At 47.1% G+C, this 24,180-nt stretch overlaps 1 pseudogene across 1 annotated transcript; it reads left to right on the top strand.

The window, feature by feature from the left end:
* The first annotated feature begins 16,805 nt into the window (after window positions 1-16,805).
* Window positions 16,806-23,166, top strand: LOC123169157 (uncharacterized; annotated as a pseudogene). The gene is made up of 9 exons (XR_006484663.1): window positions 16,806-17,892; window positions 17,990-18,269; window positions 18,334-18,386; window positions 19,247-19,320; window positions 20,998-21,115; window positions 21,224-21,361; window positions 22,125-22,233; window positions 22,325-22,594; window positions 22,856-23,166. The product of XR_006484663.1 is annotated as an uncharacterized protein (transcript).
* Window positions 23,167-24,180: the final 1,014 nt, after the last annotated feature.

Raw genomic sequence — 24,180 nt, forward strand, 5'->3', positions numbered from 1 at the left:
CTCGGTGAAGCTGCATATATATTAGGCATCAAGATCTATAGAGATAGATCAAGACGCTTAATTGGACTTTCACAAAGCACATACCTTGACAAAGTTTTGAAGAAGTTCAAAATGGATCAAGCAAAGAAAGGGTTCTTGCCTGTACTACAAGGTGTGAGATTGAGTAAGACTCAATGCCCGACCACTGCAGAAGATAGAGAGAAGATGAAAGATGTTCCCTATGCTTCAGCCATAGGCTCTATCATGTATGCAATGCTGTGTACCAGACCTGATGTGTGCCTTGCTATAAGTTTAGCAGGGAGGTACCAAAGTAATCCAGGAGTGGATCACTGGACAGCGGTCAAGAACATTCTGAAATACCTGAAAAGGACTAAGGATATGTTTCTCGTTTATGGAGGTGAAAAAGAGCTCATCGTAAATGGTTACGTTGATGCAAGCTTTGATACTGATCCGGACGATTCTAAATCGCAAACCGGATACGTGTTTACATTGAATGGTGGAGTTGTCAGTTGGTGCAGTTCTAAGCAAAGTGTCGTGGCGGGATCTACGTGTGAAGCGGAGTACATAGCTGCTTCGGAAGCAGCAAATGAAGGAGTCTGGATGAAGGAGTTCATATCCGATCTAGGTGTCATACCTAGTGCATCGGGACCAATGAAAATCTTTTGTGACAATACTCGTGCAATTGCCTTAGCAAAGGAATCCAAATTTCACAAGAGAACCAAGCACATCAAAAGACGCTTCAATTCCATCCGGGATTTAGTCCAGGTGGGAGACATAGAAATTTGCAAGATACATACGGATCTGAATGTTGCAGACCCGTTGACTAAGCCTCTTCCACGAGCAAAACATGATCAGCACCAAGACTCCATGGGTGTAAGAATCATTACTATGTAATCTTGATTATTGACTCTAGTGCAAGTGGGAGACTGAAGGAAATATGCCCTAGAGGCAATAATAAAGTTATTATTTATTTCCTTATATCATGATAAATGTTTATTATTCATGCTAGAATTGTATTAACCGGAAACATAATACATGTGTGAATACATAGACAAACAGAGTGTCACTAGTATGCCTCTACTTGACTAGCTCGTTGATCAAAGATGGTTATGTTTCCTAGCCATAGACATGAGTTGTCATTTGATTAACGGGATCACATCATTAGGAGAATGATGTGATTGACTTGACCCATTCCGTTAGCTTAGCACTCGATCGTTTAGTATGTTGCTATTGCTTTCTTCATGAACTTATACATGTTCCTATGGACTATGAGATTATGCAACTCCCCGTTTACCGGAGGAACACTTGTGTGCTACCAAACGTCACAACGTAACTGGGTGATTATAAAGTGCTCTACAGGTGTCTCCAAAGGTACTTGTTGGGTTGGCGTATTTCGAGATTAGGATTTGTCACTCCGATTGTTGGAGAGGTATCTCTGGGCCCCACTCAGTAATACACATCACTATAAGCCTTGCAAGCATTGTGACTAATGAGTTAGTTGCGGGATGATGTATTACGGAACGAGTAAAGAGACTTGACGTAACGAGATTGAACTAGGTATCGAGATACCGACGATCGAATCTCGGGCAAGTAACATACCGATGACAAAGGGAACAACGTATGTTGTTATGCGGTCTGACCGATAAAGATCTTCGTAGAATATGTGGGAACCAATATGAGCATACAGGTTCCGCTATGGTTATTGACCGGAGAGGTGTCTCGGTCATGCCTACATAGTTCTCGAACCCGTAGGTCCGCACGCTTAACGTTACGATGATAGTTATATTATGAGTTTATATGTTTTGATGTACCGAAGGTTGTTCGGAGTCCCGGATGTGATCACGGACATGACGAGGAGTCTCGAAATGGTCGAGACATAAAGTGATATATTGGAAGCCTATGTTTGGACATCGAAGTGTTCCGGGTGAAATCGGGATTTTTCCGGAGTACCGGGAGGTTACCGGAACCCCCGGTAACTTAATGGCCTTAGTGGGCCTAGGGGAAAGAGGAGAGGAGGCCAGGACAGGGCCGCACGCCCTCCCCCCCCCCCCCAATCCGAATAGGACAAGGAGAGGGGCGGCGCCCCCCCTTTCCTGCCTCCCCTCCACCTCTTCCCCCTCTCTCTCCTAGTCCAACATGGAAAAGGGGGGAGTCCTACTCCCGGTAGTCCTACTCCCGGTAGGAGTAGGACTCCTCCTGGCGCGCCTCTCCCCTTGGTTGGCCGAACCCCCCCTTGCTCCTATATATACGGGGGCAGGGGGCACCTCTAGACACACAATTGATCATTGATCTCTTAGCCGTGTGCGGTGCCCCCCTCCACCATATTACACCTCGATAATATCGTAGCGGTGCTTAGGCGAAGCCCTGCGTCGGTAGAACATCATCATTGTCACCACGCCGTCGTGCTGACGAAACTCTCCCTCAATACTCGGCTGGATCGGAGTTCGAGGGACGTCGTCGAGCTGAACGTGTGCTGAACTCGGAGGTGCCGTGCGTTCGGTACTTGATCGGTCGGATCGTGAAGACGTACGACTACATCAACCGCGTTGTGTTAACGCTTCCGCTTTCGGTCTACGAGGGTACGTGGACAACACTCTCTCCTCTCGTAGCTATGCATCACCATGATCTTGCGTGTGCGTAGAATTTTTTTGAAATTACTACGTTCCCCAACAGTTTTAGCCCTCCCGGTTCAAAAAATTTCCGAGATGTGCTAGCCAATTTTCAGCTGCGCCCTCAAGACATCGGTCCCAACTCTGTTACCAATATTTGCCACTTCCAAGTATTCTGTGAAGCTTATCTGCAAGAGGAACCTACAGTCGAACTGTTTAGGGATTTCTTTCATTTAAACCGTCGCACCGAGTTCTCAGATGGACCCAATACAGAATTGGGCGGAATGGCGGTTCAGAAGAGGAAAGAAGTCACCTTCCCCCATCCCAAACTCCACAGTCACCCCAAAGAGTGGAACCAAACTTGGTTTTACTGCATGGATACCTCTCCATCTGATGAAACCCCCTGCTAGGTTACCGCCCTGAACGCCTGAGCAACACACACCCGTTTCCTCAGAGGCTGACAGCAAGAGAACGGGCCAACTATGCTCCCCAACTATCAAAGCTTAGAGCCTTCATGGCGAACGGTTTGACAGGAGTTGATCTTGCTCGTTGCTGGATAAGCTGGAGCATTCTTCCCTTAAGACGGCGCCCCGGTTTGATGTGTGAGTACACGGGGAGTTTGAAGTATGCTCAGCGGCACATTGACATTCAGCTTACAGATGACGAAGTCACTGAGGCTGTAAAGAAAATACTGAACGAACCGGAGGCCGTCTGTGCCCAAACCGGGCTACTCCCTTTCTGCACCTTCAATAAACCACCAGCTGTAAGAATCATATAATCCTTTGTATCTGAATTTGCTTCTGTCCAAATATTCTCTGAAAGTGTGATTATTTTTCTGACAGGGTGATGATCCGTTCTAGAACAAGAAACCATCACAAGATAAACCGGCAAACCGCAAGACAAACCGGTCAAGCCAGTTCGTCCAAAGACCAAGGTTGTTAAAAAACCTGCCAAAGAAGGACCACTGCATCCTCCGATCTACCAGTTGATGACAATGTGCGTAATCCGGAATCAGAGGTAGAACTTGACTCTCTTGGTTCATTTTTCGTACATCTCATTGACATTGGTTATTATTAGGACGACGCTGAAGGCAGTCACGCTGAGGACGTAGAGGTAACTATTCTTTCCTCCGATTCAGATCCTCTGCCAACATAAAAAATCTGTCAAGCAAACCGGAAAGTAAAATTTTCTCACCCTCTTGCTTATTTGGATCCAAACTTTCTTTTGAAGACGCAGCAGCACGAAGCTCGCCGTACAACCCGGCACAGCGGCCAGGTAGTTACCTCCGCCAGTTTACCGAACAGTCCGGTTCGGAAACGCCGATCAGAGGTCTCTTATCCCATTGATACTTCATGCCCAAAAGCAGGTTGTTTTCGCCAGCCTCTTAACCTGGGCACTTCTCACTCATCCTCTGGCGAGTCTTCGGCCACATAGCTTCCACCTCTCAAAACAGTTCCTGGGTGAGTTATGCACATGTCTTTATTCTTGATATGTTATCTTTTCATACTGTACTGATCCTTATGTCTTATCTTTTCGCAGCGCCAAGCCAAGACCCAGCAAGAAAGCTCGGTTGAACAACGGCTAACGATAATGTAGCTGCTGAACCGGAAACAACTCCAGATCTGGAAGAAACCGATGTTGACGCCATGCTTCACGATCCGCCGCTTCAAGACCATGATTTCCTTGCTGAACAAGTGCAAGTTGATACTACAAGTCATGCAGACCGGCCAACCAGCCCTGTTCGAACTGGTGACAAACCGGCCAGTCCAACGAAGGACACTGATAAGCCGCCAACTCCGGCAAGAGCTGCGGATGAACAAGATGATGATGTTATGATTACTGGCACTGGCCACTCCACTCCAGGCAACCCTATAGCTTTGTCAAAGCATACTGCCAAGGATGATCTCTCTACTATCGGCAAAGGCAAATGGAATGCCGATTTATCAAGCTTCGCCAACCTCAATGTTCAAGCTATTCACTCTGGCTTCTTGAACCGTCTGTATACCAGTCGTGACTATGAAGCTAGTTTGGTAAACTTGATGAAGGAGCGATATGAGGTAACTACTATTTTTATCCTTTGTCCAATTGCAGTTCATCGACTCGTAGTAGCTCCCAAGTGACGGTTTATGATACCAATCTAAACCGGGACTTTTGTCATAACTTAACCTTGCCTATTTAGCCTCCAGGAACCGGATTACCTTGTTAAGATGAACCGGTTCCTTATAATTTGCCATAATTCTCTTTCGCCGGTATAGTCCCCAAGGGCCGGTTTAACTTTATAAAGATGAACCGGGACTGTAGAAGAATTCCTATATCAACAGCTTTTTGAGCAAACACACATTAGCCCCCAAGTGCCAAGCTTAATACTTGTATTGTGTTTGGGACTTGTAAAAATTTCTGAGTAAACGCAAATATGCATTAGCCCCCAAGTACTAAGGGCATAACTTGTTATGTGCTTGGTACTTCAAATATGTACTGTCAACTCATTATGTATCTGTCTCTTTACAGGCGGAGCTGAGCAAGAAGGAACGCCAAACCACTGATCTGCAGGAGAACATCAAAACCCAGCAATCTGAAGCCTCCAAAGCGGAGGAAGAGTTGACCCGCGCTCTAGGCGCTATGGAGAAACTGAAAGAGGGCTTCAACAAAGAGCGGGCGGATTGGGAGACTGAAAAAGCCGCTTTGATAAAAAGGGCTGAAAACGCAGAAGCCGCTCTTAAACCGGTGGTTGATGAGCTGACTGGTGTAAAGCGGCAAGTGCATGCTATGACCTCTGCTGTGTTTGGTAAGCATCCTTCCTTTATGCTTTCAACATATCCTCTCATGCGTTGCCGGTTTACTGATGTTTGTAATGATACAGGAACCCGCATTAGCCATCTGGGCTCAGATGTGTAGAAGAAGTTGAAAGCTGCCTACACGCTGATAGAGCAACTTTATATCGGCGCACAACGGATTATCTGCACCGCTTCGCACAATAAGCCACCCCCGAAGTTGATCAAGGATACCTTAGACAGGCTATCTATGCTGCCTGCCCGGATAGAAGAGCTGAAGAGGTCTGCTGCAAGGGCTGGCGCTCTGACCGCGCTAAACCGGGCAAAAGCATGGGTGCCTGATCTTGATCCGACGGACGTGGCTAAAGGCTACCCAAGCTTGAAAGAGAACGGATCAGAATTTTGCACGGAAGATCTCCGCGCCATAAACCGGGAAGTACGTCCACTGGCTTGTCAACTTGCTGAAGAAGCTGATCTTTCACATTATCAGGCGAGTTATGATATCAATAACAAGCGGGTTGCTGCACCAGCTCTTGAAACTCAAAGCCTGATCCCTCCAATCCGTAAGCACACTTATGCCCCTGATATTGAACCGTCCACCCTTATAAGCGACGAAGCTGTGTTCCAAGCTTTAAATGGGATCGACTGGACAACTGTTGACTTCCAGCCGCTGGGTAGGGACGAAGAAGAAGAACCGGTGCAGGATGACCCGCAGCCGTCAGGTCAAGCTGCTCAGTGATCATAACCCGGTGGCCGGTTTAACCTTCCATACTGCAATGTTTATTGAGAAACAATTATTCATTTGAGTACTGAAACGCCTTGTAATAGGCTAGTTAAAACACTTGGTCTGTTATGCCTTCGTGCATATTTATCTGCAACTGATGCGTGTTAATCCGCCATGCTTTGAGATATGATGTTCATAATCCATAGCTATTTATTCCAATTGTTCCTGCAGATAAAAAGCTTAAAATGCCCTGGCGGTTTACCACCGGGCGGGTCAGGATACCCAACTATATATATGACCAAGTTTTATAACCAAGGTTGTAAAAGATAACCAAGCATGGAAATATATGATACCTGCGACCTTTAGGCATAGTGTTAGCTGACCAACCTTGTAATGAAGGTCATAACCTTAATCCGGAGTAAAAGTATCTCATGTTATATAATGCCGGTTTACAACAAAACCGTTCCGGGTTGTAATAAACACCGGCTTATTCCATACTGGTGACTATGAGTCAAAACCAGACCAGGCTGATAGTCTCCGGATTATAACTTGGTCATGTACTGACAACTTGTAGTTGACAGCCCAACTGGGTTGATAAACACTGGTTTGAAAACATCACAAATCTTAGCAAAAGAAAAAGAAACTTAGCAAAAGGCAAATAAAACCGTTGTAGTCGAGGCTTTTCATGGGCTGCCAGGCCCCAAATTTGATCAAGAGGTGTTGCTATGGTTCGGGTTCGACCAAGCCCCCAAGTGATGCTGTGGCATTACGCCGATCAAAAGGCATTGCTATGGTTCGGGTTCGACCAAGCCCTCAAGTGATTCTGTGGCTTTACGCCGATCAAGAGGCGTAGTCATGGTTCGGGTTCGACCATGCTCCCAAGTGATGCTGTGGCATTACGCCGATCAAGAGGCGTGGCTATGGTTCGGATACGACCAAGCCCCCAAGTGATTCTGTGGCTTTACGCTGATCAAGAGGCGTAGTCATGGTTCGGGTTCGACCATGCTCCCAAGTGATGTTGTGGCATTGCGCCGATCAAGAGGTGTAGCTATGGTTCGGATACGACCAAGCCCCCAAGTGATCTGATATCAAGCTTTAAGAAGCTAAATCACGGGGTAAACCGGACGCCGCTTTGTAAGCTCCATGTAACCACACGTGATGTAAGAAAACAACAGATACCCCGCGTTAGCTGAGGTTCCAGTTTATTATATTGATCATAATATATACAATGTCATAATATGTACATAAGCAGAGCCTGTAGCTCAAGTATAGTAGGGCCGAAGATAAGCAATATTCCATGGCCGGTTGGTCTCCTCCTCCGATTTACGTGAGTCTTTGCACTCTCGAACATCGATTAGGTAGTACGACCCATTGTGCAAATCCTTGCTGACCACAAAAGGCCCTTCCCAACGGGGGGATAGCTTGTGCATATCCGTCTGATCCTCGATGAGTCGAAGCACCAAATCTCCTTCTTGAAAGGTTCTGGTTCTAACCCGGCGGCTATGATAACGACACAGATCTTGCTGATAAATCGCCGAACGGGCTGCCGCCATGTCACGCTCCTCATCTAACAGATCAAGAGCTTCCTGCCGTGCCTTCTCGTTATCCGCTTCAACATATGCCGCTACATGAGGCGAGTCATGACGGATGTCACTAGGAAGAACCGCTTCCGCTCCATAAACCATGAAGAAAGGCGTGTAGCCTGTCGATCTGTTGGGTGTGGTATTGATGCTCCATAACACTAAAGGTAACTCCTCAACCCAACAACCCGGCGTCCGTTGCAAAGGAACCATAAGCCGGGGTTTGATGCCTCTCAAGATCTCTTGATTGGCCCTCTCCGCTTGACCATTGGACTGGGGGTGAGCCACTGATGACACGTCAAGCCAGATGTGCTCACATTGAAAGAACTCCTTCATGGCACCCTTTGACAGATTGGTACCATTGTCTGTTATAATGTTGTGTGGAAAGCCAAACCGGAAGATCACCTTTTTGATGAATTGAACTGTCGTGGCTGCATCACACTTACTAACTGGCTCTGCCTCCACCCATTTTGTGAACTTATCAACCGCCACCAAAAGGTGGGTCTTCTTGTCCTTGGACCTCTTGAAAGGCCCAACCATATCCAGCCCCCAAGTTGCAAATGGCCAGGTGATTGGAATCATCCTCAATTCTTGAGCTGGTACATGAGCATGCCGTGAGAATTTCTGACAGCCATCACATCTTTTAACCAAGTCCTCAGCATCAGCATGAGCTATCAACCAATAAAAATCGTGACGAAACGCCTTTCCCACCAAAGATTTTGAACCGGCGTGGTGCCCACAATCTCCTTCGTTGATCTCACGCAAAATTTCACGGCCTTCCTCAGGAGATACATGTTGGGGAACGTAGCAGAAATTCAAAATTTTCTACGCATCGCCAAGATCAATCTAAGGAGTTTACTAGCAACGAGAGGGAAGGAGTGCATCTACATACCCTTGTAGATCGCGAGCGGAAGCGTTCAAGTGAACGGGGTTGATGGAGTCGTACTCGTCGTGATCCAAATCACCGATGACCGAGCGCCGAACGGACGGCACCTCCGCGTTCAACACACGTACGGAGCAGCGACGTCTCCTCCTTCTTGATCCAGCAAGGGGGAAGGAGAGGTTGATGGAGATCCAGCAGCACGAAGGCTTGGTGGTGGAAGTAGCGGGATTCCAACAGGGCTTCGCCAAGCGCTGCGGGAGGAGGGAGATGTGTCACGGGAGGGAGAGGGAGGCGCCAGGGCTTGGGTATTGCTGCCCTCCCTTCCCCCCACTATATATAGGGCCAAGGGAGAGGGGGGGCGCAGCCTTGGCCCTTCCTCCAAGGAAGGGTGCGACCAGGGAGGAGTCCATCCTCCCCAAGGCACCTCGGAGGTGCCTTCCCCCTTTAGGACTCTCCCTTTCCCTTATCTCTTGGCGCATGGGCCTCTTGGGGCTGGTGCCCTTGGCCCATATAGGCCAAGGCGCACACCCCTACAGCCCATGTGGCCCCCCGGGGCTGGTGGACCCCCGAACCCCTTTCGGCACTCCCGGTACAATACCAATAATGCGCGAAACTTTTCCGGCGACCAAAATAAGACTTCCCATATATAAATCTTTACCTCCGGACCATTCCGGAACTCCTCGTGACGTCCGGGATCTCATCTAGGACTCCGAACAACTTTCGGGTTACCGCATACTAATATCTCTATAACCCTAGCGTCACTGAACCTTAAGTGTGTAGACCCTACGGGTTCGGGAACCATGCAGACATGACCAAGACGTTCTCCGGCCAATAACCAACAGCGGGATCTGGATACCCATGTTGGCTCCCACATGTTCCACGATGATCTCATCGGATGAACCACGATGTCGGGGATTCAATCAATCCCGTATACAATTCCCTTTGTCTATCGGTATGTTACTTGCCCGAGATTCGATCGTCGGTATCCCGATACCTTGTTCAATCTCGTTACCGGCAAGTCTCTTTACTCGTTCCGTAACACATCATCCCGTGATCAACTCCTTGGTCACATTGTGCACATTATGATGATGTCCTACCGAGTGGGCCCAGAGATACCTCTCCGTTTACACGGAGTGACAAATCCCAGTCTCGATTCGTGCCAACCCAACAGACACTTTCGGATATACCTGTAGTGCACCTTCATAGCCACCCGGTTACGTTGTGACGTTTGGTACACCCAAAGCATTCCTACGGTATCCGGGAGTTGCACAATCTCATGGTCTAAGGAAATGATACTTGACATTAGAAAAGCTCTTAGCAAACGAACTACATGATCTTGTGCTAGGCTTAGGATTGGGTCTTGTCCATCACATCATTCTCCTAATGATGTGATCCCGTTATCAACGACATCCAATGTCCATGGTCAGGAAACCGTAACCATCTATTGATCAACGAGCTAGTCAACTAGAGGCTTACTAGGGACATGGTGTTGTCTATGTATCCACACATGTATCTGAGTTTCCTATCAATACAATTCTAGCATGGATAATAAACGATTATCATGAACAAGGAAATATAATAATAACCAATTTATTATTGCCTCTAGGGCATATTTCCAACAATACACAGCGTTGAAACACCCCTGTCACACTGTAATGATGTAACTCTCCATTGATAATAGTCATGGACTTGGACCGCCAGGTTATCTGTCTGGCCAAAGTTTCATCCTCTGGTAACTCGCCCTGGTATACGCCAGATACGGAACCGTCCAATCCGGGATAACATGTAGAGCTGCCACCAACTGAGCCTCCGGATCAGCAACAGCCAAATCCTCTTCACCAGGGAGCTTGACGGACGGATTATGCAAAACGTCCAGGAAAACATTAGGTGGAACCGGTTTACGTTGGGAACCCACGCGGCTTAAAACGTCTGCCGCTTCATTCTTCCGCCGGTCCACATGATCCACCTGATAACCTTTGAAGTGACCTGCAACAATATCCACCTCATGACGATATGCTGCCATTAGTGGGTCCTTGGAATCCCAAGTGACAGACACTTGTTGAGCCACCAGATCCGAGTCACCGAAGCATTTAACTCGGCTGAGATTCATCTCCTTAGCCATCCGTAGACCATGGAGTAAGGCCTCATATTCAGCTGCATTATTAGTGCAAGGGAACATTAAACGGAGAACATAACAAAACTTATCACCTCGTGGGGAAGTTAACACGACTCCAGCCCCCGAGCCCTCCTATTGCCTGGACCCATCAAAATGAATAGTCCAATAAGTGTGATCCGGCTTCTCTTCTGGCGTTTGTAATTCTGTCCAATCATTGATGAAATCCACAAGTGCCTGAGATTTGATCGCCGTTCGGGGTATGTATTTCAACCCGTGAGGCCCGAGCTCGATAGCCCACTTAGCAATTCGACCAGTTGCCTCCCTATTCTGGATTATATCCCCCAAAGGAGCAGAGCTGACCACCGTGATGGGATGACCTTGGAAATACTGCTTAAGCTTTCGGCTTGCCATGAAAACCCCATACACCAATTTTTGCCAATGCGGGTACCTCTGCTTGGATTCAATGAGTACCTCACTAATATAGTAAACCGGCCGCTGAACCGGATATTCCTTTCCTGCCTCCTTGCGCTCCACCACAATAGCCACACTAACGGCCCGAGCGTTAGCTGCCACATATAGCAGCAACGGTTCTTTATCAACCGGAGCAGCGAGAATCGGCAGATTAGCTAGCTGCCGCTTTAAGTCCTCAAATGCTTCATTAGCGGCATCACTCCAGACGAAGTTATCCGTTTTCTTCAGCATCTAATACAAAGGAATGGCCTTCTCACCAAGACGAGTGACAAACCGGCTCAACGCGGCAATCCGGCCTGCTAGGCGTTGAACATCATTGATACACTTTGGTTTAGCCAAGGAGGTGATGGCCTTGATCTTTTCCGGATTAGCTTCAATGCCCCTGTTAGACACCAAAAAACCCAAGAGCTTGCCTGCAGGTACACCAAAAACGCACTTGGCTGGATTAAGCATCATTTTATAAACCCACAGGTTATCAAAGGTTTCCTTCAAGTCATCAACCAATGTCTCCTTTTTCCTTGATTTCACCACAATATCATCCACATAGGCGTGAACATTGCGGCCGATCTGTTTATGAAGACAATTCTGCACACACCGTTGATAAGTTGCGTGTGCACTCTTGAGCCCAAAGGGCATGGACACATAGCAGAAGGCTCCAAAGGGAGTTATGAAGGCCGTCTTCTCCTGGTCCTTAACTGCCATTTTGATCTGATGATAACCAGAATATGCATCCAAAAAACTTAACCGCTCACACCCGCTGTAGCATCAATAATCTGATCAATACGGGGGAGGGCAAAAGGATCTACTGGACAAGCTTTGTTGAGATCTGTGTAGTCCACACACATATGCCAAGTGCCATTCTTCTTGAGGACCAGCACCGGATTAGCCAACCACTCAGGATGGAATACTTCAACGATAAATCCAGCCGCCAAGAGCCTGGCTACTTCTTCTCCAATAGCTTTGCGTCTTTTCTTCATTGAACCGGCGGAAAAACTGCTTGACCGGTTTATACTTAGGATCAACATTGAGGGTGTGCTCAGCGAGTTCTCTCGGTACACCAGGCATGTCAGAAGGCTTCCATGCAAAGATGTCCCGATTCTCATGGATGAACTCGATGAGCGCGCTTTCCTATTTCGGATCCAAGTTAGCGCTGATGCTAAACTGCTTGGACGAATCGCCAGGCACGAAGTCAACAAGTTTAGTCTCATCAGCCGATTTAAACTTCAGGGTCGGATCATGTTCCGTAGTTGGTTTCTTCAACGAAGTCATATCTGCCGGATCAACATTGTCTTTGTAAAACTTCAACTCCTCTGTTGCACAAACCGACTCAGCATAAGCCGCATCACCTTCCTCACACTCCAGAGCAATCTTGCAGCTTCCATGCACGGTTATAGTTCCCTTGTGACCCGGCATCTTGAGCTGTAGATAAACATAACAAGGCTGTGCCATAAACTTGGCATAAGCTGGCCGTCCAAATAGGGCATGATACGGGCTTCTGATTTTCACCACTTCAAAGGTCAAGGTTTCTGATCTCGAGTCATGCTCATCTCCAAAAGCCACCTCCAGGGCTATCTTACCAACAGGATATGCCGACTTACCAGGCACCACACCATGGAACACCGTATTGGACGGTTTAAGATTTTTATCTGTTAGCCCCATGCGACGGAAAGTTTCATAATAAAGGATATTGATACTACTCCCTCCATCCATGAGTACCTTAGTGAACTTATAACCTCCCACCTGAGGTGCCACCACCAGAGCCAGATGACCCGGATTGTCAACCCGGGGTGGATGATCGTCTCTACTCCACACAATAGGCTGCTCGGACCAGCGCAAATAACGGGGCACCGCCGGTTCAACGGCATTCACCATCCATTTATGAAGCTTCTGATCACGCTTGTCCAAGCTAGTGGTGAAGACATGATACTGTCCGCTATTCACCTGCTTCGGGTTGCTCTGGTAACCCGACTGCTGCTGCTGCTGATTGCCCTGATGATTATAGCCACCTTGGTTACCTTGATTACTTTGATTGTTATGTCCGCCCTGATTGCCATGGAATCCAGAACCGGAATTTCCTCCGCCATAAACTGGCCCATGAGAGCCAAAGCCCGACCCGCCTCCTGATCCATGATCATACCAGAAAGAGTCAGAATTTTTGAACTCTTGCATGATATAACAATCTTTCCAGAGGTGTGTAGATGGTTCCTCCTTCGTCTCATGCTTTGGACAGGGCTGGTTCAACAGATACGACAAACGGTCCGGATTAGGATTCGGCATTCCATTCCGCCGGGGCGGTTTACCCTTACGCCGTTGGCCCTTGTCGTGAGTATTAGTGTTAGCCACAAAGTCTAAACCATGGTCCGCTTTACGCTTGCCGCCATTTCCATGACCCGCCGGGTTGTGGTGCTGCCCCTTGGCGTTGCCGCCCTTCTTTCCCTTCCCTATTTTGTCATCGTCAGACTCGGGATCCTTGGTACTATCAGAGTCGTGGTTTTGTCACGGCAGATGTCCTAGAGAAAGGACTTAGTCGTGGAGCCATCGCTACAGGTTAGCTCGAAGGGGTTAAAGCGGACAAGGGACGCAAGAGAGTTTTATACTAGTTCGGCCCCTTCGATGAAGGTAAAAGCCTACGTCTAGTTGTGATGGAATTGATGGGGTTTCGATGACCAGGGAGCGAATACGCTTTGCCTGAGTCTCGAGTTGTTGTCTGTTGTCCCTGAACCACCGTCGGGTCGTCCCCTTATATACATGGGTTGACGCCCGTCGGTTTACAGACTCCGAGGCCGGCTCATAATCGTGTCCGGCCCGGTCTCTGCTACGCATATCTTACAACACAAGTTTACATCTCAATGCCGGTTTGTGTCTACATGCCTTAAACCGGCTTTGGGCCCTGGGCCTTCATGAAGCGTCACCGTCTGTCTTCATGGGCTTCAGATACAGATGAACTACTTATGAAGTTAACCCGGCCTCTCCTTCCTCCTGGACACAGGCAGCTAAGTCCACAATTGACATGGGCTGCTTGCACGTATCCTTGAAATTCTGAACAAACCGGGCTCTCAACTCAGCCCATGACCTGATAGAATTAGCCGGTAAACTCTTTAGCCAAGTGCGGGCCGTTCCTTCTAGCATCATGGTGAAGTACTTCGCACATGCCGCATCATCCACGTCCAGCATCTCCATGGCCATCTCGTAGCTTTCAACCCATGTTTCAGGGGATAAATTAGCGGTGTAATTCGGCACCTTGCGCGGGCCCTTGAAATCCTTGGGCAGGCGCACATTGCGCAACGCTGGGACAAGACATGGCACTCCCAAGGAACTAGAGGTAACTCCTGGTTCCACCGATGTGGTTGGATGAACCGGAGTAAGCTGACGGGCCTCGTGCTGCGCCGCTAACTCGGCCTCTCTGCGTGCCCGAGCCCAGTCCACCACATCCTGAGCATCACCGGCACCACCCGCCGGGTTATGGCCACGGGGCAGATCACGGTTCCGCGCATTGCTTGACACTACCGGTTAATCCATATGCCTGCTGTAACTCCGGCTTGGACGGGGAGTCGAATGAATCCGATCGCGACTACATGAATAAGCCTCCTGTTGAATCAAGGCTGTCTGAAGAAGCTCCTTAACCCGACGCGTCTCGACCGCTGCTGGAGAATCGCCTTCGATCGGGATGGCCGCCAGCTGTGAAGCGGCAGCGACAATGTTGTCCATTGGGTTAGAGTAATGACCCAGTGGTGTGGGGACATGAGGTACCACAACGTTGTTCTGACGAGGCGGATCCGCCAAACGTGGCTGAACCGGCGCCCCTGCTCCGGGTGCTTCTGCCCGGTTTACCACCGGCGGATTGCTGGTTCCTGCTCCTGGGGTGTTAAAGAGATTTCTAGCTTCATAAACCGGTGGCAGGTGAGATCGGTGCCTCCTCTTCAGGACTTCGTTCGACGCACTCTGATCCAGCATAATCCGGTAAGCTTGTGCATCCAAAGCGGCCCGCTCCGCGGCTATCCTGGTATCCTCAGCTGCTAAGTCGGCTTTTGCCTGGGTGATCTGATCTTTCACTTTCGTGATTTCCACATTGTGTGTATCCTGATCCGCCGGGTTAACCTCCGCCATTAGCGTTGCCAACATATCAAACAAATCAGATAGAACCTGAGCCGGCGGTCGCACAGGGCCTCCTGCCCCAGCCGCTGCCGCCGCTGCTGATCCGAAAATCATCGCCGCTGCGGTTGAAGAGTGGAGCGCTGGTTGCGTGCCGGCCATGAAGATCGCCACCCGGTTTGGCAGATCAAAGGGGTCCGGAATACTGTCACCATCGGAACAGCCCCCAATCCGGCCATCTTGTAACTGATATAACGACTCGGTCTCTCCAGTCGATGACTCGTCACCGGAATAAACGACGGTCTCGCCACCTGATTCCGATCTATCCTCAGATTCACCTCCATGGATAACTCCCACGAAGGCACGCTTCATGATAGGCTTGACCCGGGCAGATCTCGCACGCTGAGTCGTTTCGACGAGGTCGGTGCAGATGTCCGGCTCAGGGCCCGGTTCACCGATCTTGCCAATGAAAACGTGTATGCCGCCAAAGGAGACCCGGTACCCGTACTCGATCGAGCCGGCCTCGGGGCCCCAGCCTGCATCGTCGATGTAGAGCTTGCCGCGACGACTCTTGGTCATCCGGCCCACAGCGTAACCCTTGAGTCCTTCGAAGCTGCCCTTCAAGAACTTGAAACCATCGTGCGATAGCCCCACGGTGGGCGCCAACTGTCGTGGTTTTGTCACGGCAGATGTCCTAGAGAAAGGACTTAGTCGTGGAGCCATCGCTACCGATTAGCTCGAAGGGGTTAAAGCGAACAAGGGACGCAAGAGAGTTTTATACTAGTTCGGCCCCTTCGATGAAGGTAAAAGCCTACGTCTAGTTGTGATGGAATTGATGGGGTTTCGATGACCAGGGAGCGAATACGCTTTGCCTGAGTCTCGAGTTGTTGTCTGTTGTCCCTGAACCACCGCCGGGTCGTCCCCTTATATACATGGGTTGACGCCCGTCGGTTTACAGACTCCGAGGCCGGCTCATAATCATGTCCGGCTCGGTCTCTGCTACGCATATCTTACAACACAAGTTTACATCTCAATGCCGGTTTGTGTCTACATGCCTTAAACCGGCTTTGGGCCCTGGGCCTTCATGAAGCGTCACCGTCTGTCTTCATGGGCTTCAGATACAGATGAACTACTTATGAAGTTAACCCGGCCTCTCTTGGCCGGTTTACGCCCAGTGGTAATATCCCCAACAAGCGGGTCGTCCTTGGCTTCACCTGAAGTGCTTGAGCAAGTTGTTCCCATGACACGTTATTGCATACAAGACAGGACTTGGACTACAGGAGATGTGGGTTACGCGTGCAAGTTTGCTAGTCATTTCTAACAATGTGCTTCCTTGTTTGGCCCCGGAAAAAGAAATCGTCCCTATTTGCGCACACCTAATTTTCATCTAACATTCTTAGTAGCCAAAATTGACAAAAGGTGTCATATTACCAATAGAATTTAGCCCATGTGTAAAATAGGGAAGATACCATCATTAGTTGCCAAAATTGGCCGAAGTGTGAAATTAGGGATAAAATTTATGTCGTTTGCCAAATAGGAAATATTTATTTCTGGTCCAAATGGGGAAACACATTATTAGAGAAGGTATGTATAAAGGAATCCTCTCATCGTTGGCTCGAATGGAAGGGGAACATCGGAGTTTCTGCGGACATCTGATGGAGTTGAGATGGGAGCATCGTCGCCGGCGTTCCTCCCAACCACTGCTCGATACCTTAGGAAGTGAAGCGGACCACATTAGTGCTCTCCCTACCGACCTACTCCTCCTCATCCTTGCCCGACTCAGATGCATTGCCGCCGCCGCGCGCACCAGCGCCCTCTCCCGCCGGTGGCGTGGCCTCTGGGCCCACCTCCAACAGATCGTCTTCCTCAACATCACCTTCCCCAAGATCGAAGCGGCGATGGGCCACATTCCTCGGCCCCCGAGCATGATTTCCCTCCTCGAGATCCATGTTGCCAAGGAGGGCTGGCACATCCCCAAGAAACAAAGGCGCCTCCATGGGCTTCGCAAGCCCGATGTAACCTCGCTGCTCCATGCTGCAGCGCGACTTGAGCCGAAGGAGGTCATCTTTGGCCTCCCCTTGGAAATAATCAATCCCTATATCGTGGATCTGCCTTGCTTCCACCGTGCCACCTCGATCACGATGGAACTTCCCGTCGTCATCTGTCGTGTGCCAAACGGTGTCGAGTTCACCGCACTCAAGACGTTGACTCTATCATCCTGCTACATCAACATCGTTGCCATGCTCTCATGTTGCCCACGCTTGCGCACGCTCCACCTCAAGCGTGTTGGCATACATGAGCACGACCTGACAATCCACTCTCCGTCACTTCAGGAGATTGTAGTGGATGGGAATTCATGGATAGACCATGTAGACATCGTTGCCCCCATGCTTAAGAAATTTACCATGTCCTTTGCCACAATGGAGGAGTCCAAAATTTTCTTCTAATTTGTCATCTAATTTCCATGATGAGTTGGCCAACTTTACACAAGAGATAGAGAAGCATATGGTTGTTGCCTTCTCTGTTGTAGAGCTACATCTCACAACAAAGAGGCATGTTTTTGGAGCGCTTGTGTTTCATCTTCTTGGGATTAATCTAATGGGCACTGCTATGCAAAAGCTTAAGGTTTTTTTATGGAGAACAACGGTAATTATTAGCTCTGATTACATATCTCAAAAATGCATTATGTGATTCATGAAAAAATTACATTATGTGGTAATTTACATCTATTTTTTTGTTTCAGGTGCAAGAAGGATGCAAACCAGAGTGTCCATGTGCGCCCACAAATTGGAGAACCCAAAACATCTCACTGACTACTCTCGAAGAAGTGGAGATCAATGGCTTTGAAGGAGTAGATCATGAGTTTGATTTCTTAAAACTCATACTCAAATGTTCGCCAAAGCTTAAAGGAATGACTTTGAATCTGTCACATGAAGTCTGGTCAAGGAAAGGTGGATGCGAAATAGCACAAAACATCTTCCGTGCATATCCTTCTGTGAAGTGCCATGTTTATCTAATGTCTGGTAAGTTTGGCCGAAGCCTAAAGGTTAAGCTGACATTGCTTTTCGTGATATGAAAAATCTCTAGGGTGCTTCAAATGTGGAATTGACATTCCAATTACGAAGTCTAGTTGTGTACATGTATCTCACTTATTAGCTAATATGATATATAACTACTGAGTTTGTGTGAGCACACCCTAACATCTTTACCAATGCATACGAAAGCTGAAGTGTAGAGTTAGGATTATTATTTTTGGATTTTTATGCAAGCTTTCTTAACTTAATTAGTTGCCCTTTTGTCATATGCAATCTCCTCTATGTATTATGCCCTTCTTGTTTGCATATTTATTTAGGAGCCAAAATGAGTTTGTAAATTAGCCGGTGCTTGTTTTCTCATCTGAATTTTATTACCCTTCGGGTTTTGTATTAAATTCCAGTTAATCACATTCAACACTTAGTTTGCTTGCTCGTATTTTCCATTGGCAACAATATTTGCTTATGTTATGGCTATACATTTGCATGTGTCTACACCGATTAGGGCTTGTTTTCATTTGTCTCATTTTGCAGAGTCGATGCATAAAATCAAGATTGCCCGTTGACATGATTCTCATCCTCCAGTTTTTGGATTGGTGGTGCGCATTGGGAAGAGCATCCTTTCCCATGACAATCAACTCCTTATAGTATTATTTGGTTTTAGGATTTTGCCTAGTTTGGTAGAAGCCTGCAACCATTCAAGTGAAGCTTTGTTTTGGTAGCGCACCGCTACTATTGGCTTTAGGAGCGTTGTGCTCTTGGCTATGCTCAATCCACAAAGTGACATATTTTGATCAACATGTGTCAGTCATGCACTCCAAGTTATCTATGTTTTGATGATTGCACGAACCAAATGAGCTCTATGTGATCAGCTGAATTCTCATAACACGAGAGCAACATTTTGTTTTCTCTCTTTTCTAAATCACTACACATGCATGATGAACAATGATGCTCTGTATTCATTGTAGCTATTGATGTTTTGGGGAATATGGTCTCTTTGTAAAGTCACGGTGGCTGTCCCCGACAAACTCAAGCCTTCTCGGTTTGCACGCATTTGCCTTCTTTATTTTTTTGAAAGATTGTCGACGAAATTGCAGGGAATATCCAACAGCATAGCTGAGTGTGAGTTTGACTTGGAAGCAACTCAAACACGGTTCCTCAATTTTCAGTCATTTTTACAAGTCTCACAAATAATTCCACTCAAGTTTGAATGTATTTGCCTAAAACATTCAATCACATTTCGATTATCTTTAGATACATTCTACTATGCATTTCAAACATTTCATGCAGATTGAACAAATGTATCAGATAATTCACTCAACTTCCATAATAGCTAAGCACACGCAACAAACATCCCAGACAATTCTTTAAACCCGCCATTTGTCCATTCCCATTTCAGAAAAAAGATTTTTAAATTTTTGAACCAGGTTTCGCTAGAAAAATCAGACCATTCGTACTTCAATTAATTTTGGATACATTTAGCGGGCATTTCAAGCAAGTTTCAACCAATCCAGCCATATTTTGACGAATATCAGAATCACTCAACATGCACTACGAACAAATCTAGTTGATTTTCATATGCCCCGGCCGGCATACCTCACGAAAATACATATAACATAAATTTCAAAGGCATTCCAAGCACATTGGAGTGTAATTTTCAAAACCTTTTCATAGAGATTCTAGAGTCATCAACAGGAATTAACCTATTCAGACATGTTGTAAAACCAAGCCAGGTTTCTCCTAAATTATGAAAAAATAGAAAGAAAAGAAAAGAAGTACATCATGTGAGATCAGAACTACTATATAATTAACACGTGTTCAAGGAAAAACAAATTTTTTCCTCCGATAACTCTAGGCGACTAGACAAACTCTTCCCTCCAAGCTTCACCGGCGAGCCCTTCGCTTGGGTCAACCGTGAAAAATAACACCAAAATCTCATTATTAGGGGAAAAAGCACCGACTGCCCAAGGGCGGGCAAGCAAATGGCCTGCGCCTTTCTCTTATTCTTTTTCTTCTTCTCTCTCTAAAAAAAAAAAAAAAAGAAAACGCCTGCGTCTCCATCCACGGATCCCCCTCCCACCCCCACCCCCGCGCGCCGCCGCTCGCCGGAGCCCGCCTCGCCCCCCTGTCAAGCCCGCCCCCAATCGTCAACTGCGGTAAGCGCCTCTCCACCCGCTCCCTCCCCCTTTCAGCAATATTCCGATCTGCTCATGTGCTCCGGTCGTCGCGGGGCTGCGCGCCGGCGATACGGTCCGGGTCCCCCTGCACTCCTACCCTCTCTTACCAATCCCGCGTCTCGGGTTAGATCTCCCGGGGCAGGGGTTAACGCTCGTTGATTGCCGGCTGTGGATCGAACAGCCGCCTGCTACACGTCGGTGAATCTGGCCTTCGCCCTTTTCTTGTTTCCATTTCGTGTGGAGGTCATCGTACCTACCGCCAGCCCTGGCCCTGGGGCCAGTGTCTGCTCTGCTCTGAATATATGCCCAAGTAACCGCCCCGGATTTTGATTCGAGAACTGAACCGGGCTTGACGTTGTGAAGATAACATTTTGCAGCGAATCCGTCCGTGTGGTTGTTGGGCTTGATTGTGCCTTGATTTCCTTTCAGTCCTCTTTGGTATGATGCCTTGGATGATGTAAATGCAGTCACAATCATTCAGTTTATTACCTGCAAGTTTGCATCTGTTACTTGCTGCTGCCTTTTGTTATTACCATACACAGTCCAAGTTTTTCTATAACGCAGCTTGTATCTTCGATGCAGAGCCTGAATTGCTGCCGGCCGACAGGGGGCATTAGCCAGCTTCTGAGGAAACTATTCAGAGCCAGTCAGTCTTCTTTTGTAAGTGCTTTCTTGAAACTCCTGCTTTCCTATGCAGTCCGTTGAAATGCAAGTCCAGTATGCAGTTGCCTTATTATCTGTTTTGTTTAGGTTCCATTGCTGTACTAGGGCGAACTTCCTTCCTCGGCAACCGGCCTCAATCCCATCCTTCCTCGTTTCCAGATAGACGTCACTCAGGAGATCTACGCAGGCGGTGATCCTTGTTTGTCAGCGGTGCACCGTACCTGGCGCTCGTTCATAGACATGGTGAGTTACTTGCCATCTTCTTCTTCCATACCTTGTTAATTTGTTATTCCTTGGATGCTATTGTCACCGAATTTGGGCAGCCAACGGGTCTGATTATGCCAAATTGAAAGCGGAGTTCCGTTTTGAGTGTTAAGTTGGCACATAAAGATTGGTCCCATTTTTTACGTGCTTTGTTTTTCATTACCGGAGCCGGTACTGCTACACTAACGTATGCAATGCACCTCATTACAAAATTCCTGTTTATATTTTCTGGTTACTTAACAGAGCATGTTTGGGAAGGTCCTGGAAGCTGATGTTAAAGTAGAGCCCAGACAATTCTAGTTTGACACCATCACAGTTTGCGATCCATAATACATAACTAGAGGGGGGAGGCGAGCTCCGCCCCACCAACCTCAACTGTTATTTGTTTGCCCATCCTCTGATGAAGCTATATGACACTTCCATTTGCAAGTTAAACTTAAAAGCCATATAGTTGTATGATGTCTTCTGCTAATACCAGTCAAGGTAGTCCAAACAGGAGAAATGTAATAAGGTGACATCAATCTTGTTGGTCAAAGTACTTCAGTTAGAGTTACTCCTTTAGAAACACCTTTCATGGGTTTAAGCATTTGACAAAGGTAATATCGATGGTAGCAAATAGCTATCAAATGTGCTCACCGCTTGCTTTAGTTTCCCATGCTAATTTTGTTGGTTCTAGTTTGGTCATGGTTAACATTAACTATGCAATATCTGAGCACCATATGCATTTCTCCCTCATGGACAGGTTTATCACTCTAGTTTCATTGACGATGATGAGATCACAAAAGCCTGTGGGTGTCCTTTGCTTCCACTAAAAACTCATATAAAGGGCCCAGCCCCAGCCGCGGATTCAGGTGCTGTACAACATCATACACATTTATAATGATGTACTTCCATTCCTGTATGACAATGTCGAACTGCTTATTAACATTGATGCTATTACAGATAAGGCGGATATAGTTGATGAAGCGATAACTTTCTTCCGAGCAAATGTTTTCTTCAAAAACTTCCATGTCAAAAGCCCAGCAGACAAATTGCTCATCTATCTGACATCTTACATCAATATTGCCTTGAAAAGACTAGAAACCTGCCGGACGCTGGCTGTCGGAACTAAGGCAATCATTAACCTGGGGTTGGAAAAAGTTCCTGTGCCTGGGGAACCAGGGTTTCCTTTTCCTGGACTTTTCACTCTCCCCCAATCTGGGGAGGAAGCAGGTATATAAAGCTCCATCAACTTCAATTGCATATTTGCACGTGCATATGCTTTTAGTGAAAGTAACTAAGCTAAACTGTTCTCTGCAAAAGTAATAAGTTGTTTGCTTGGTATTTTTTCACGTAATTTACTTCTTGAGAGAGAATCAAACAGTAGTACTTTATTTAAGCCGTAGGCTAGATCAGCTATAAATTGGTAGACACCGACCAAATCTAACAGCAGAATATTCTAACTCCCATGGATTGTGATCCTCTCCAATGCAGAACTGCTGAGGAACTATCTGAAGCAGATAAGGGAGGAAACGAGCGGGAGGCTGCTCAACTGCGCATACAGAGCTAATGGCACTCCAAACAAATGGTGGCTGGCTTTTGCAAAGAGGAAGTTCATGAACGTTGTCATCCTTTAGAGCGTAAGCATATCATCAGTGACAGCTTAAGAGGCGTTTGTGTAAATCCTGATTGCGCTTGCACATTTATTCCTACGATGATGTAAAGCACAGTTTCTTGCAATGCACCTGCTGAACACAGTTTCTTGCAATGCACCTTCACTGAATGAAACTCTCATTGATATTTAATAATGTGCGCCGCTGAGGCATTCCCATAAAAGATCCTGAATGATCATGGAGCATTGTCCTGAATGATCTCCGAAGAATGCGGTATGTGACAGAGGGTAATTCTTAAAGAGAACAGATGATGTTTGCGTGCGTGTGCAGACACTTTGAGGTCTCATACTTCGATGAAATTTTATTCCCTGGACAGGCGCCACCGCCACCACCAAAGAGGTGCCATCCCCTACTAAAAGCCTTAAGCACTGCATCTGTCATTTTTATACACACGATGCAAAACCCAATTTGTATCCACGAAACTTCTCCCCCCCCCCCCCCCCCCCCCCCCCCTTTTTGGAAAAATTGGTGCATATGTGCGATGAAGAACGGACTATATAACCAAATAAACAAAGTTTGGCGACGGAGGGGGCGGTTCTTCAGAACTCCTCTTACAGCGGACCCCGAGCTTGTGGAGCTAATGGCAAGCTCCGACAACTTAAGATGTTCAAAAACATGGCAAACTTACAGATGTTCAAAAACATGGCAAACTTGCCATGGCGACTTAAAATGTTCGGAACCATTTGCAAACTTGCTATGGCAAACTAAGGATGTGCAAAAACATGGCAATTTTTTAAAGTTAAGTTGCACAAAAACATGGTAAACTTCTTTAACTAAGATGTTCAAAAACATGGCAAACTTGCCATGGCAACTCAAGATGTTAAAAAAAATGGCAACCTAATATACTCAAAAACATGGCAAACCTGCCATGGCAACTAAAATCAGTGTTTGTTTATAGCTGTGTTTTTTTTCCACGGCAACTAAATGCATTTTTTTTGCCATGGTTCGTTGTGTCTTTATGCCATGTCCATCCGAAGAGTGTTTGGCATGGTCTTTACAAATTAGTTTGAGAACACGGCAAGTCTGTTCTTTCAAATTTGTTTTGCCATGGCAAAAAGTTTCGATCCTTTGAAATTTGTTTTGCCATGCCGATTACATGTATGCTATCATTACAACTTAAGATGTTTTCTCCATTTTTTTTTTCAA

Source organism: Triticum aestivum, chromosome 7D (genome assembly GCF_018294505.1).
Source record: "Triticum aestivum cultivar Chinese Spring chromosome 7D, IWGSC CS RefSeq v2.1, whole genome shotgun sequence".
In the NCBI taxonomy this organism is placed as follows: domain Eukaryota; kingdom Viridiplantae; phylum Streptophyta; class Magnoliopsida; order Poales; family Poaceae; genus Triticum; species Triticum aestivum.